Genomic DNA, 15,632 nt, shown 5'->3' on the forward strand with positions numbered 1-15,632 from the left:
GGGGAGGAGAAAGGGTTAGGGAAGGAGGAGGAGGCAGGAAGCAGGCGTGACACCGAGATGGCCAAGGATAGCTGGCAGGTTGGATTAACCCCGTTCCCTGGTCGAAGTCACTGGCAGGACACTTGACTGGCGGTTGGTGGAAGTTGAGGTTGCCTGCCAGGCTGCTGTGCAATTGGTTTTGCGGGGCCATAAGGACTCCCCCTTCAAGGCCATAACAACAAATGGCCAAGCAAAATGGATGTCGACAGCAGATGCTTCAAATCCTTCTGCTGGACGTCATTTACATTTATCCCCTCGTTCATCCACTGGAGCGATTTCAAATAATGCTATTTGTGGTACATTTTTGATCGATTATTATTATTTATTAAACCGATTAGTGGTTTCAGTGTATATATGTATTTACGGTGCTGTATTTATGGATATGTGCACAAAAAAATCCCCTTATAATATAACGGAATCAGTAGCTGCAAAAGTTTATAAATATTTGCGTCACACCGCCAATATAAATTGATTGATACGAACGTACAAAAAAAAAAATCAGAGTTTATGCCACGGAAATGATCCAAAAATAAATATGGCAAATGGATGGATTGGTTTTGTAGACGGAATAATGGTTGTTTTTGTCATTAATGCCTGATTCCTGCCCGTTTTTGCTGTACTTTGTTGACGGGTAACTGTTCGTTTTGGCCCCTTGATTACAATTCGCTTCCGGTGGTCATTAATTTTTATTTAGCACATTTACGGACTACACGAAAAACGGGGAGTGGCAAATGAGAAAAATCGCTGTTTTCCAGGTAAGAAAAATGGCACAAGGACAGCGAGATTCGGGAGAATATGAATAAATTATGACTACATGTGGGCGTACGAACCGGCTTTTCTCATTCTGCCGCGCCTTCTGGGCGGAAACGGAAAGTGTGTTAATTTCCGACAGCAAAATGTTTACGCTTCTGATGGACGTGAACTGCAATTGATTTCAATGGGATGGCGAACGAAAAAAAATATGGCTGTTGTTGAATAAGTGGAGGTCGGCCAGAGGTGTAAAAAATGATCATTTTCCTGCGTTGAAAAGAGCATATACAATAAACCTTTTATTAAAGTCCGCACATTTGGAAAAAATACAATTTACAATACCCATTCAATTTATACAAATCTATTAATAATTTGCTTAAATTTTAAGCTGGTATTAAAATCGATTTCATAAATCGCTCGAGTTGCACCCCACAAAATATACAATTAAGTATACACAAATGATTAAGCAATAAAGACGTAAATAAATCCGAAAGAGGTTAAGAAATACATTATTGACAACAATTATTTAAGCATAATTACTTGAGTACTTGGCAGCTCTTTTAAACACATACAACTTAATAAGAATGCACTCTACTTGCCTCATGAGCTGCCTCATTTATTATTCATTCAATATTAATTCAAGCATTAAAATTCGCTTCTCCCCTCCGCCCTTCGACGGCATAAAATATTTCATTAAAATGCTTTCGCATTATCCAGACGCCCATCTCATGTAGATATCATTGTCCGATTTATTGGCACCCAGGGCAACGGTGCGCCACTTGCCTTGCATTCATTCATTCACTCACGGCTGTGACGAGAACTTACGAAGAATTTTTAAAAGCAAGACCAAGTTTTTATACATTAAAAATGTATTAATTCAAAAATCATTAAAAATATTTTTGAAATTTGTTAAATTTAAACAAATTTAACTAATAAATTATTTTTTTATTGCTTAGTCCAATATTTCATATGAATTTAAGATAGAAGATGGAAGCAGTTTTTCGGCTTTGTTCTGTATAATTTTGGGCCTAGAACATCAACACATTTATTTTTAAAATGAAACGAACGAAAAATCCCTTAAAATATATCAAACTTTCCTTTATTTTTCATATTTTAGCTTTATTTCTTGCAGTGGACTCGGGACCACGGCTCGAACACCTCAGATGTCCGCAGGCGGCCAGCATTTGCATATGCCGCACCTTGTTCAGCAGTTTTTCCAACCTACATTTTCCCCTTTGCCCTTTTTCGCAAACATTTTCCCTTCATGCCGGACGATGACCACCGCAGGTCTTTTATATTCGCACGTCCAGTTCTGTTTATCATTTTGCACTCCTCTGTTTGGGTATCCTTACATGCAACATGTAAAATGCATTCGAGCTGAATTTTGTATGTCTTTCCTTGAAAATTTGATAAAAAACGTGTACATAAAATAGTTTTCATGTACACTATACTTTTTTGCTGAAGTTGCCAAGATAATTAATGTAACGCTAAAAATATTATATTAATATTTAAAAGCTCAAATTTCATATTTTAATCACTTTTGCTTAATAAAATAATTGAGTATGTGTTTTGCAGCAACAGGTGAGAGGACTGAACATAAAGGGCTAAAATGGCAACCACTTTCCGAGTTAGCGGATGTTAGCTTTCTGGGTAACACTTTACGGCCGACACACACTCATACACACACACACACACACACGCACTTAGGCCGCCGTTTCCGTTTCCGCTCACTTAATGTTTCATTTTGTTGCTGTTACTCGCCAAAACCAAGAACCGCCGCCTGTCACTCAGCACGAGTGTGTGTTTGTGTGTGTGTGTGCGGGTGTGGGTTCGGGCCAAGTTAATGTCCAACATGCTTGTCCATGTGTCAGTTAGAGGCTGCCTTTGTGTGTGTTGTGGGCCATGTGTTGGCTTCCGAGACAAAATGGCTTAAGTAGTCACTTTTTGTGCTTATGCCTGGACTTTGGTTTAATTAATTACGAGATTAATGTGGCTGCACAGTGTGTGTGAGTGGTTGTGCGTCTGGCCGAGGCAATTGCTAACCATATATCGCCGGAGGTGGGACATTTGGACGTTTTGGCCAACTGCGTGTGACGCCGTCGTAGATGAGTTCATACTACACAACATCGGCCCAGTAATTACATTCACACCCCACACATTTGTCATTAACGATGCGGTTGCGGTGTGAGTGAAGTGTCTTCGACGAGCTGAGGAATGTGCCCACATAAATGTTTATGAAGAACGAAATTAGGAAAAATAAGTGGACCACGGTGAGCAAAAGAAAACGGTTATATTAATAAATGTTTGCTAATGGGCTGGCTGATTTAATATGTAAAGATGAACAGACCAGGTATGTATTTCTTTTATTATAAATCAACCAATAATTTAACATTAAATTAAAATATATTTTTATTGGTAAAATATTTGTAACATTAGATTAAATGTTTTATCATTTTTCAGCAAGAAAACATTTTAGCTTGTTCTGGGTAATTTTCACATAAAAATATATTGCAAACTTAAACCATATCCAATTCCAGTTGCCATTAAATGAAATCGTTTTTCAGTTGAATTTAATGAGTTCAAGATTATTATTTACTGTTCTCGTGCTCTTTGTTTACTGCATCTCAATTGCTTTTTTCGGTAGATGTCAACGTTTTAATTAATCCCATGGAATGCTCAATTTCACTGCGGTTTTGTCAGTCGGCTTGTTAACAATCATCCATCCAGATAGGGAATGCCAAACAGAAAGCCCCGTCACCTTTTCGGTTTCCCCTCACTTCCTATTAGTAGCTTCATTTTAACTGACATATGTCAACACTCATTAGCTCGGCGCTTCAGTTCCGTAGTGTTTTTGTTGGTTTTATTGTTACAGTATTTTTTTGATGATTGATGGGTTTGTTATTCAAATGTGTGACACTCGAAAAACATGACAGAAGGGCTTTAAATCCCGTGTAGATGAAAACATACAATTTTCGATATTTTGTGAAGAGGAATTGGGGGGATGCACAGTGGTCGGTCTTGTATGGAGAAGGCGGCCAAAAATACTTCCAGTAGGAATATCGAGTTGAAATTTTTTTTGTAGGTATATAATAGCGTATGAATGTTATATTTTAAGTATCAGCACCATCAACGCCAAATATATCCGTTACCATCGTGTTTACCATAAGATGTTCAAAATTTGACTCCCAAATGCATACTACACTTTTTTTAAGCGTAACTGACAAATATTATATTTATTGAACACTTAATTTTGGTTAAAAAATTAACAAAAGATAACAAAAAACGATGATTAACATAAATTTAAAGTAAAATAAAAGTAAAAAAATAAATTTTTCAATATATATTAGAAATGGTTACTCTAGAAAATCAAAAACTGATGAAAAATGAACGAGGTACCCGTCTTCTTTAACAGATTCTGGACGGATTCGCAGCTATTCGCAGCTGATTTTTACAGATAATACTAATTAAATATTGATTAATATTTAAAAAAAATTTCATTATTGAGCAGTTTTGGGAACACAACTTTTACCTTTGCAGAATATTGATGTTTAGTTCTGCAGAACTTGTAAAATTGCGGTGGATAAACAATTATTGTCACAGTCACATATAGCATGCAAAATTAATAAAAATTATAAAAACACAATCTACAAACCTTCAACTTTAATATTCATTTTACTTTCGGATATTAAACGATTGTTTTATATTTTTTTTAATTATTAACTTAACGCTTTCAAAAGACATGCGCACGCTTTCAGTTGATCGCTGGGTTTGCGCGCTCACTTTGCCCCCAATTTCTCCGAAAATATGTGGAGCAAGACAAAACTAATACTTGGTTTTAAAGCCTTGTTCTATTGATAAACAGATGCGCCAAACTTGAAATCGAAATTCCAATATTGATTTTTTGATTTTTGGCCTATGGGACCGACCACTGTGGGATGGATCGAAAGTCCTCTAGAAGTCTACTTTACATTCAAATGGCGTGCCAGGGCATAGGACTTCCGTCCTCTACATTCACTTTTTTATGTGCGTTAAAGAGCCTTTCAACTTTCGATATGTAATCCTTTGATTGATGCTCGGCATCGTCAGAGCACGGTACATCCAAACACAAAACCTCGGCGCTCGGCGTCCTTGGTGTTGCAGTAGGAGCTACCGAAATCAACGCCTATGCAAATTTGTTGAAGGACCAAGGATAGAGGAGAGTGATGGCGGGATGGTGGGATAGCATAGTGGATGGTTGGATGAGATAAACGCAAGGGCGGGCCAACGAGTGAGACGAGTGTTAGACATATGATGACAAAGACGATTTTCGCATTTTTGCTTTTTGATTAGCCCCTGCTGCTGTGGCTTGGGAGGCCTTGCCAGCTTTCAAGGATACGAAAGTCGATGGTGTAGGCCTGCCGTTGGGCCGATGTGAAAACGTAGCAAAGTTCAGGCAGTTGTAACTGTAAGCCCGCCCGTAAACAGTAGCCACAAAGCAAGGCGTTTGATGTGATTTTTCCCCAATTAAAGGTTCCAAGGATGCAGCCTGCATCCCGTGTTCTTCATCCCGATGCAATGGAAGCTCCTGCAGCTCCTGCCAAGTAAAGCTGTTGATGGACCAAAAGGAAGATTCTCAAAGTGAAAGCCACGTTAGTAGATTAGCAGATAACAGTATTGAAAGCTCTGCCCTTTTTCAACCTAACCTTTAATTGCCTTTATCAACACTGAATACTTCTTCAGCTCAATTGTTTTTGGAAGAACAAATAAAATATAAAGATAAAAATTGTGATTCGACTTTCAAAATGCAACTTAAGAATGTAATTCTTCAGCTTAATTGTCTTTGGAAGGAATTTTTTATTTTATTTGTTATCAATTACAAAATCAATTATAATAACTCAAATAAAGTATAAAGTTATAAATTCTGTTTCGACTTTCGAAAACGCAACTTGAGAATGTTATTTAAAATATTACATATAATATTATAATAAAGGCTTTTAGTTAAATTAAATTAATTAAATTTTAATATTTTTGCCAGAAAAGAAAATTAAATAAAAATCAAACCAATATGGGCATACAAAAAATAAAAACCAAGCTTAATAACAACAATAAAAACATTTAAACATAATCAAATGAGATTAAAATCCATTAATAAATGTCAGCTTAATAACACAAATACTTTTTATAATTAAATTGACGCACCTGGGCAGCCCACAAAAAGTCATTCTTAAAGCTTAACCGCTCTGCTGACCGCATTTTGATATCTACGAAAAGCCACTCGACGTTTTCCCAGAAAGCCACGAAATGAAAATTGAAATCAATTAGCTAATTATGGTGCATTGCAACCGCAATCCAGAAGAGGCAACGCGGCGGCGCTGATTTTAAAGCTGATGTTAAATTTGCCATCGATTAACTGGGCTTAGTCTAAACTTGGTCATGGCCAGTACATTTGCCTTCAAAGTTCATCGGTTAATCAGGCTCGGCGGGAATTTTCGGCGAAGCGCCGTTTCTATTATGCAAATTTGCCACTCCTTTCCCGTTTAAATGATTTGGCCAATGAGCTGCAACGTGATTTCCTATTTTCTCCACCTGTTGGATAATTGAAATCACGCAGTCGCGTGGACTCGGAAGCAAAGGGGGCACAGGTGTTACCCGGTGGGTCTAACTTTGCACTCCGGCGAAAATATTATTGAAGGATTAAAGTTTAAACTTTTAAGTGCAAAAACACTTCAATTCAATTGTGTGTGTGTGTGTGTGGTGTACCAGGTGGGTGGGTGTGTGTGTGTTTGGCTGCTCGTCGCTGTTTGTTAGTTAGTTAGAAGGGCCTGTGAAGGCGGTTGGCCAGGCCCACTTTAAGCCAAGAGTGGTCTGAAAACTTTTTGTTGCGGTTGTGTTTGCACCTTGGCCACAAAGTTGCACTTGTGCAACGATGGAAATGCCATGAACAAAAGGTTGCCTCAATGTTATCAACGGGAAACAAATTAATATAAACAAAAAAGTAATAATATAAGTATATCAGAGGAATAATCAAAACAATTAATTATTAAAAAAAAACATTTTTCATACAATATCTTCTTGTAAACGATTTTATTCATTCATAAACTTGTTATGCTACCATAACATTTAGTTTACATTTAATCCTTATCAAATTTAAAAGCCGTTATTTTTGATGGTATAATGCTGAATAAATAAGACAGAAAATTATGGTAGCAAGGCAAGGAAAAGCGTCTGAAAAGAAAACATTTAGGGGACACAAGCAGCATAATCGGAGGGTTACTGGCTGTATTTCGCAATGGGGAGCCAGCCAACCTCCTCTTCTAGCCACTTTCCATTCCATCATTGACAAGTGGCCTTTAAATGAAGTGAAAAAGCCAAAGATGTTGCCGTCTTTTGCAGCTGCCGGCATCGTTTCAGTGGGTGGGTGCAAAAGAGGGGGGCTTTAGTAGCGCCGTCCTTGAACATTAGTTGTCAGGCTGTAAGGGTCCTATATTCTTCTTTTCGCCGCTCCTTGTTCCTGTGCCATTTCCCCGACTTGTCTTTCAACACGTTAAAGGAATGCAGAGGAGCGTGGCCATTCCTCCTGCAACTTCACGCTCAACAATTTAGTGTGCATTTTCCTATTCTTCTTATTTGGCTTCTGCACTTCTTTGAAGTTTTTCCCGCGAGCTCCTCTCAATTGCCAGGGGGCGGGCCGCGTTTAAGTGATAATCTTGACTTATGCTGCGAATAATGTTGCTAAACTGTTGACTGCACTTTCACTTTAACTTTCCCACCCACTTTGCTCCACTTAAAGACACGTTACATTTCTCGCCTTTTGTTAAGAAGTCTACACTCAAAAGGCTATGGCGTGATCACTTTAAATTTAAGTTATTTCATAAAATTGAATAAGTTTATTTTCCTCGTTTTGAAATTATTAAAGAGTTTGTTTTTAACTTTAGTAGTTTTTTATGTCTCTAGGACTTTATCAATGTTTGTGGTTTTTTATTTAAATTAAGTAAAGTAGAATAAAAAAATGTATATATACATAGACTTTCAACAAGGTCTTGCTCGTTATATCCGAATTCTTGGTTAACATCGTATCCCTTACGTATTATTTATTTCCATCTAACATGGTTTAGACACGCATCTGCCTGAGACTGCTGACATTTCGGGGCCACGAATGCCAGTTGCTTAAATTCCAGAAATACTTCGACTCTTCCTTCCTTCCGGCTTTTTTCCGCTCCAGCCGCCCTTTTGCGGTTTTCCCCGTTGGAAAAACACTGCTCACGTTTTCGTGAATTGATTTGCGAGCGCTTTTGCGGCAAAGTTTTGGGGGGTGGGGGTCAAAGGTCACCCCTTTGGTCTTCGCCTTGTCTTTTGCTTCTCATTCATAATGAATAATTTCCGCACGAATTGAATTCAATGGCCAAATGGTTTTGCCGGCTTGTGCCGTTCCTGCCTAATGGCCATTATTATTATTAGGATTATTATGATTACGATTACAACCTAGCATATTATCGTACATTTCTGTGGGTCTTTTTTATACTACTCGATAGTTTTCCATAACTGGTTTTTCGTAGCTTCGTTTCCATTTCATTAGATTGATGTTCGATGGCAAAAACTCCGTTTAATGTTAATACATGATTTATGGCGTTTTTAATTATTGTGAAGGATAACAAAAGGGTAAAACTTCGGGCTTGGTCTATATAATTTGATTAATTTGCAAAGTGGTATTCAAGTTAAATGGAGTTCAGGAAAGGTCAAAACTATTAGGCACAATGGATTACCACTACTATTGTAGTTACCTTAAAAGCATACAAAAACTTTATTCGAAACATTTATTAAACTGACACTTGAAAACAAAAACCAGTAAAAAGTTGAAACACCTCCAATTGCAAAAACCTTTTATTAAAAACAATTTCGCAAACAATATTTTCATTAATTGGCAAACAAAAACTATTCAAAAATCAACACAAAAGAAATGAGAAATCATTGACTACCGTATTAAATTAAAATGCGTAAAGCGATGGAAAATCACCTATCTAAAAACCAAATGGGAATTATCAAAAAGGCAAAGTCCAAACCAAATGCTTTCATGTACTACATATTCAAAAATATTGTTGAAAAAAAATTCAAAAAAAGTAAACAAACGAAATCGCACACATACATGGAAAAATTAAGCCAACTGCAATCAAATTTTGCCAACAAAAACTTGGGAAATAATAACTGCATTTTGCCATTGAATGTTATTGCATTAGTTTGCCAGCAAATAAAAAAGCAACAAAAGGAAATGTGAAAAAGGAAACGCTGAGAATGTGGAAAATCACAATCGACCGAAAACTTTTTACTAAATGACACTATGGCATAACAATTGCATTATCCCCTTTGATCTGATTGGATTTTTTCTATTTTTGTGGCTATCACTGTTTGTTCATCTCTTGTTCAATATAATCAAATTTCAATTAAGACGGAGTGCGTTCAGATAATATTATTTCCTTTGTTGTTTAGAAATTATTTAATCCCAACAGTTAAAAAAATCAACAATAAAATACAAATTTTAAAATCGTATATACATTTTTTTGATATAATATTTTGTTATTTATTTTCATTATCATTATTGTCATTACTCTTGACTATGTCAACGCTGTAATAAAACTAAACCCAATATTAAAACAGAAAAAGGCGTATACATATCCAAGGACTCTCTGGTTACATTAAAAAACAATTTAAATTTAAAACTTAAATCTCATAATATTTTGTGTAAATCTTTGCATAATTTTGGTTCGTCTGATTCGCTTGTTTGGTTTTGGTTTTGATTTTACTTCTATTCTCCTAATTCCTTTTTTGGTCGAACTGCAATGCTAACCATGATGACGATGGTAACCGAATTCCGGCCACGAAGTGACAAACGCATTGAGCAAATAAATTTGTTGGCCAACAAAAATGTTTGACACGAATTGGATGGCTCTTTCTTTCGGGGTTCCCTCTCTCAAGCATGCGCATTTCTGGCTTTTCCGAAAGTAGAACACGAGATGAAAACTGCAGTTCACCATGAAAAATCAACAAGTGGTTGCCGGTTCTGAGAAAAAGTGCTGGATTGTGGGGAAAGGTTGGGGTATATAAATAGTACTGCTTGCTTGTTGAAGGGGGAATGGCCCACATATATAAACTGCTTTATCGATCGCATTGTTACCACGATTTCCCCACCAAACACTAAAAGGGGAAAGTATTTAACAAGCAAGCAGTTATTAATTACTGAGTAAAAGAAAATTAGTTTCCTATAAACATTAAACTAATTAAAAATATTGTAATTAAACAAAATCCCATTTGTAATTCATAAGATATTTGAATAAGTAAAAGACGTATATATGTTGAAAAACTGGCCCTTTCAGTGAGGGCATAATTTTAGCTTCTAAACCGACCAATCAAATCGGAAAACAATTCAAACGCAAAGCACGTGAAAGAGTCGTTACCTCTCAGTCGCAAGTCACATGAAAAATAAATGGGATACGGAGAAATGCGAAGCCCTTTGTGAATGCCATGTAGTCCGGAGTTAAAATTGCTGCGCTCAAAAGTTTTGCGAAATGTAGCCCATATAATTGCGTAAGATGAGCATGAAAGCGGAAAACTTGTTGCATACTGCAAGGCGTTTGTGGCTTTCTGATTGCGTGTCAAGTTTGTGGGGTTGTATGTGTGGGCTTGGGAATATAAAACGGACATTCTCTGTTTTAGCGTTTAATAAAATATTACTAAACGTAATGTGAACAGCATTACTAACAGGAATACATTCTTGGAAAAATTTGTATTCTAAACTTTTCCACAAATATACCTTCAAATAAATTCTTTTATTTGTTTTAAGCACACAGTTCCAATATTACTTTATTAAAAGGTCTCTATTTTAATAATCGAAAAATTCATAAGATATATGCATTCTTAATAAGGCAGTACTCCATAATGTACAACAATGCCAGGTAACATATTGTTTATATTCATTTTACCCCAGACACATGGCCTAAAATGGGGAAGAGATATGCAAATGTACATATTTATTGTGACAACAATTTATAAACTAATTTAAAATGCCCTGTTTAAAGTTTGCACTCTCTCCACCTGCAGACTGTCATTACAATATATATGCAAAACAGAAGGATAACAAGCCAGAACTGGAAACTAACCGAACGGAAACACAAACCATGCCCAGAAACTTTTGTCATCATATAGTTGTGACCATAAATGTTCAAACACAAAATGCCACAATACCATGCCATACCGAAATTCGCCCAAATATGATCAATGAGCCCAAATGTGTGTAGCCAAAATGGCAAATAATTAGAAACTCCAACACAGAGTGCAATTTTACGGAGGTAATGTGAGTGTGACTAATTTTCATTGCCACACAAACAATGCGAAAGAGCAAGGAACACATCTGAAACCATGCATGTTTCCACTGCCTTCTCACTGAGCAAATATTTATGGTTTGTTACCTTAGCTAATTGACGACTATATTCCCAATAGTGTCTGTTAATTGGCTGCCTAAATAAATATTTATAAATAATTAGGCGAGTTCGAAAGTAGCAGGGCAATGATTCAATTAAGTGTTTGCTTGGGACACTTCACTTATATCCTCATTATGTTCTCATTTCATTCTGATTAATTTCGCATGGTTTCTTGGTTCCCATAATTCAATCTTAATTAGGTGGTTGACTTAGAAGCCTTACTATTTTGAGTTTCCTCTCACAGTTTTGAGGTAATATGCAATTGGATCAAGTTAGACTAATGCTAAAAGTGCTTCCTTCATAAACTAGCCATTTAACCATGCATTTGCATTAAGTGCTTATTACAACGAACGGGAAGAAGGATCCAGGAAAAGGATGAACTTTGAACCTCAATTGTCTGATATGTGAGACTTCAACTTAAAACAGTTGTGAGTGCATCCTAAGTGCCAACAATTGTACTTACTTGCACATCTGTCAGGTCAGAATTCCGGACTCAGGAAGCACTTCATAAATTCCAAACAATTGTTGGCGTCTTGGTCGAATGCGAACAAAAGGCAGCCGTCATCATTGTTTGTGTCTGAGTGCTCAGATAAGGCCGGGTCAATGGTCTCCAGGCCAAGTTGGTCGAACTTTACATGATCTCTGCTGCAGCAGTGTATCATAATTACCCAAATGCTGTTGCAGTCATACAACTCTCTGCCAGTTGGTTAGTTGAGTGCAAATCAAATCACAAATCAAGGCAGCCAGATAGCCAACTTACAAATTTCGTTCTGGGAAAAAGAGATGATAATGACCCGTACATGGAAATTAACATCGAGAATGCTGACCAAACCCGAACTGAATGGACCGGCGACATGTTTGTAATTAGTCCATCACCATTGCCGTGCTGATGGAATGTCTGTCCTCTTGCCGTGACAATTTTGAAAGTATGTAGTTCGACTCCATCAGTCTTTTACTGCCGGCGAGCGAAATTTTCGTGTTGACTTTTGCTGCAGTTGCATGGCAAACACCGAAATTAGTTTAAAATTTCGCACATACTTGTTCAAAGCCATAAATTACGCTATTCCAATTAAAGTCAAAGAAATGTAAATAGCTGGAAAATCGGAAACTATGTAGGCTGGTTAGATGTGAATTAATTTAACTTCTGTTTAAGGCAAGTTTTTATGTATTTTCTAAATCGTTGGCTGTAGCGCAATTTTACATGTTTCCCTTCCTGGTACAAAAAAAAAAAACGTTGCTTTAACTTTATTACCTCCATTCGAAAAAATTACATCATGGGGCTATCAAAAATTCTGCTCGGAAAAATTGAATTTGCCTTTACCTTTGATTTCGTATGAAACAAGCCGTGAAATAAATTTAAGATGACTGCTAAAAACCTCCTTCCCTGCGTGTTTTAAATCAACTCACGTTCCAAGCAAAAATCAGCTTGCTAACGAGTGAAAAGTCAAAAGCGCTTCTGACAAAATACTAAAAGGAATTCATTTTGATGCAGTCAACAAGTGAGTAGTTTCTGCCTTTAAAGAATGTGATATTTGCATTTCAAAATAAACACAAATTAGGCAAAAAGTAAACTTAATTCGATTGAGAAGTGCGCAAACTTAATTTTAATCATTTTACTAAAAATCAAATTTATCCAAAGCAGGGGAATTGATTTATCAGTAAGGGCAGTCAATCATCAGCAAGTGCTGGGAATGCGATAAACAGTCTTCAGAAAAGAAATCAGCTTCTTGGCCTAAATGTGGCAGTAAAGACTCCTTGATGCCATTTCTTTTCAATTTAATATTTATAAAAGATAAGTTATCATTAATTTACAGACAGCAATTTATTGTAAACAAAATATTTAGCTCAGCAATTATTTTCTTAGAGATTTAACAAGCTGCAAAATTCGATCTGTTTAAAGTTCTTTTGACCTTTATTTAAATGCATTCTCATTCTATAAAAGACAATTTATCAAGAAATAAGTTTAAGTACCGGGTATCTAATGGCCGTAAAACTAACTTTTTGTGAGTATTGGCTTTTTAGTTAGGTTTGCAGCCACCGCCGGCTTACAACTTTGCATCATTCTTTTTCATTCCGCATGAGTACGTAGATGAATGAAATGAATGGATTGTTGTGCCGGCTTCTGTCGTTGGCTGAGTGGCTGATGCTTCTGCCGCTTTTGCTGCTTTTGCTGCTCCTGGTTCAGGACCTGGTTTTGGCCTGGTCTGGATGGAGCCAAGGAGCCAAGCAGTCAGTTGGCGGCCTGTTAAAGCGGATTTGTGCTCCTCTTGGCTCCGATGCTATGCACTCTGCCCCGTGAGTCCCTTCTTGCCTCCGAGTCTCCGGAATACTGCAGCCTGAATGGTCGCCCCGGTGGCGTCAACAGCTTACATTATTTATTTTGTTTTATTTTTCATCTGTTTCCAGTCTGGCGAGGGCGGTTTTGTGGGCGGTGGACTGCGACCCAGAATGATGATAGATCAACTATTTATAGAATGTCGTTTTGCATTTCTCTTAATATTGATTTTTGTTCGAGTTTTTGCTTTTATTCAAAAGTTTAAAATGGTTGTTGCATTTGAAATTGGCTGCGAGGCAAGTTAAGTTAGGCCAACTACAGATTTTGAGAGGATTATGGAGAAATACAAATTGAAATACTAAAATTTATGTTTGATTTCGAAGTATTTATTAAAGTTTGGAACGAAATTGCAAACCAAATGAAAATTTGTTTGAAGTATAGTGGTTAACATCACAAGTTTTAAAAGCAATTAATTATCTGCACTTTCAACGGTGCACCAAAAGATAATCACATGGGTCCTTGAGCGGAAATGGAACCTCAGTTTCAGTGATGGCAGCATTGATTAGCTGAAATCCCATCCAATGCCAGTTGGCTGGAAGCCTTTGGGACTGATGCAATTATTGGCGATTCCACAGCTTCCACTTCCTGCTTTCAATGCTAACAACTATTAGGTATTCAATCCGCTCGGATGTTTTTAAATCGTGTAATAACGCTCTCGAAGGATTTAAGAGTGAATATTTCCATTTAATAGCAATTATCTAGGCAATGCAATTGTCTAAAAATAATACAATAAACCTGGTCTAATGAATAAATTAAAATTTTTGATAGATACTTTTGTTGGCTGTTAGAACGTTAGAAAAATTGTGGCAATCATTTTTGGCAAAGCTTTATGCAGGCGGCAACAGATGAGGCTGCAGGGGGCTTTGGGAGAAATGAAAGGATGGACTGGGGGATCACATTTAATAAAGGACGTACTGATATAAGCTTAAGCCGCCTCTTGTGAAGTCTCCTGGGCGGTTTGTACCACCCGTCGTTGTATAGTCATTTTGAAAGCATTTTTTCCCTTCCTATTCTGATGGAACGCGAACTTCCCTGCGTTGTTCTTTACTTTCTTGTATATTTCCTTTTTTTTTTGGTTCTTGTTTTTTTTTTTGTTGCTGTCAAGCAGGATATTACACCTCGGATTTTGGCGCTGTCTTTCACTTTCGCCCGCTGTGACATATTTCTATGGCCATTTTCCTCCTTTGCCCTGCTGCGTGATAAGTTTCAGCCATCCAGACAGACACATTTTTTGTGGCTTTGTTGCCCTTTTGTTTTAATCTTATAAACAATGTCAGCGTGTGCTCATGCCACAAATTGTTGCATATATCATCTCCGGACGCTTTATTGTTTTAATATGTTAAATCGTTAGTTTTTTTTTTCGTAATTTGCATTCTTTAATATGTGAAAGTTATGAGAACGTTAGGTATGAAATGCAAAATACCTATTTAGAATTTTGTGAAAAGGAAAATGTATTCATGTACTGAACAAAAATTATTTGTGAAGTACAAAAAATTCTATATATTATGTCCTAAAATGTATGCCGAACATTATAATGACTGGCACACGTGGATACTTACTTCTTACTTCTGCATCCTTCACCAGGAAATTCTTCTAATTGACATTCCTTTGGCGGCGTCTAACTAATTTTCATACATTTATCAACACTTTTTGCGGCCCTCTGGCAAATGTAATTTATATTTCTGTGTGGTGGCTGGCTGGGTATTTTTTTTTGTTTGTTCATCCCTACGAAATTGTGCTTGATTTTTTCACTGAACATCCGGCGGGTGAATAAGTATTTGCACCGCAGCCCAGAGAACCAAATTAGCCGTTTTCTAATGAAACACAGGATTCGGGATTCGTTTGTGTTCGGTGCTTTTGGGTCTGTCTGCACACTGATAAAAGCACAAAAGATAAGGCCAGGGGCAATTTTTGCGACTCACACCCACCGAAATTCTTGCTCCACATATCATACATAACTCACCGTTGATTTTGGAGCACAATTTAGCCCCTTTGAGGGTTTTTTTTTTTCTGTTTTTGTTTGGGCTTAACCTACGCTTTGTTTGTAGTTATGTTCT

Source organism: Drosophila ficusphila, unplaced genomic scaffold, assembly GCF_018152265.1.
Source record: "Drosophila ficusphila isolate 14025-0441.05 unplaced genomic scaffold, ASM1815226v1 contig_436, whole genome shotgun sequence".
NCBI classification, from domain to species: domain Eukaryota; kingdom Metazoa; phylum Arthropoda; class Insecta; order Diptera; family Drosophilidae; genus Drosophila; species Drosophila ficusphila.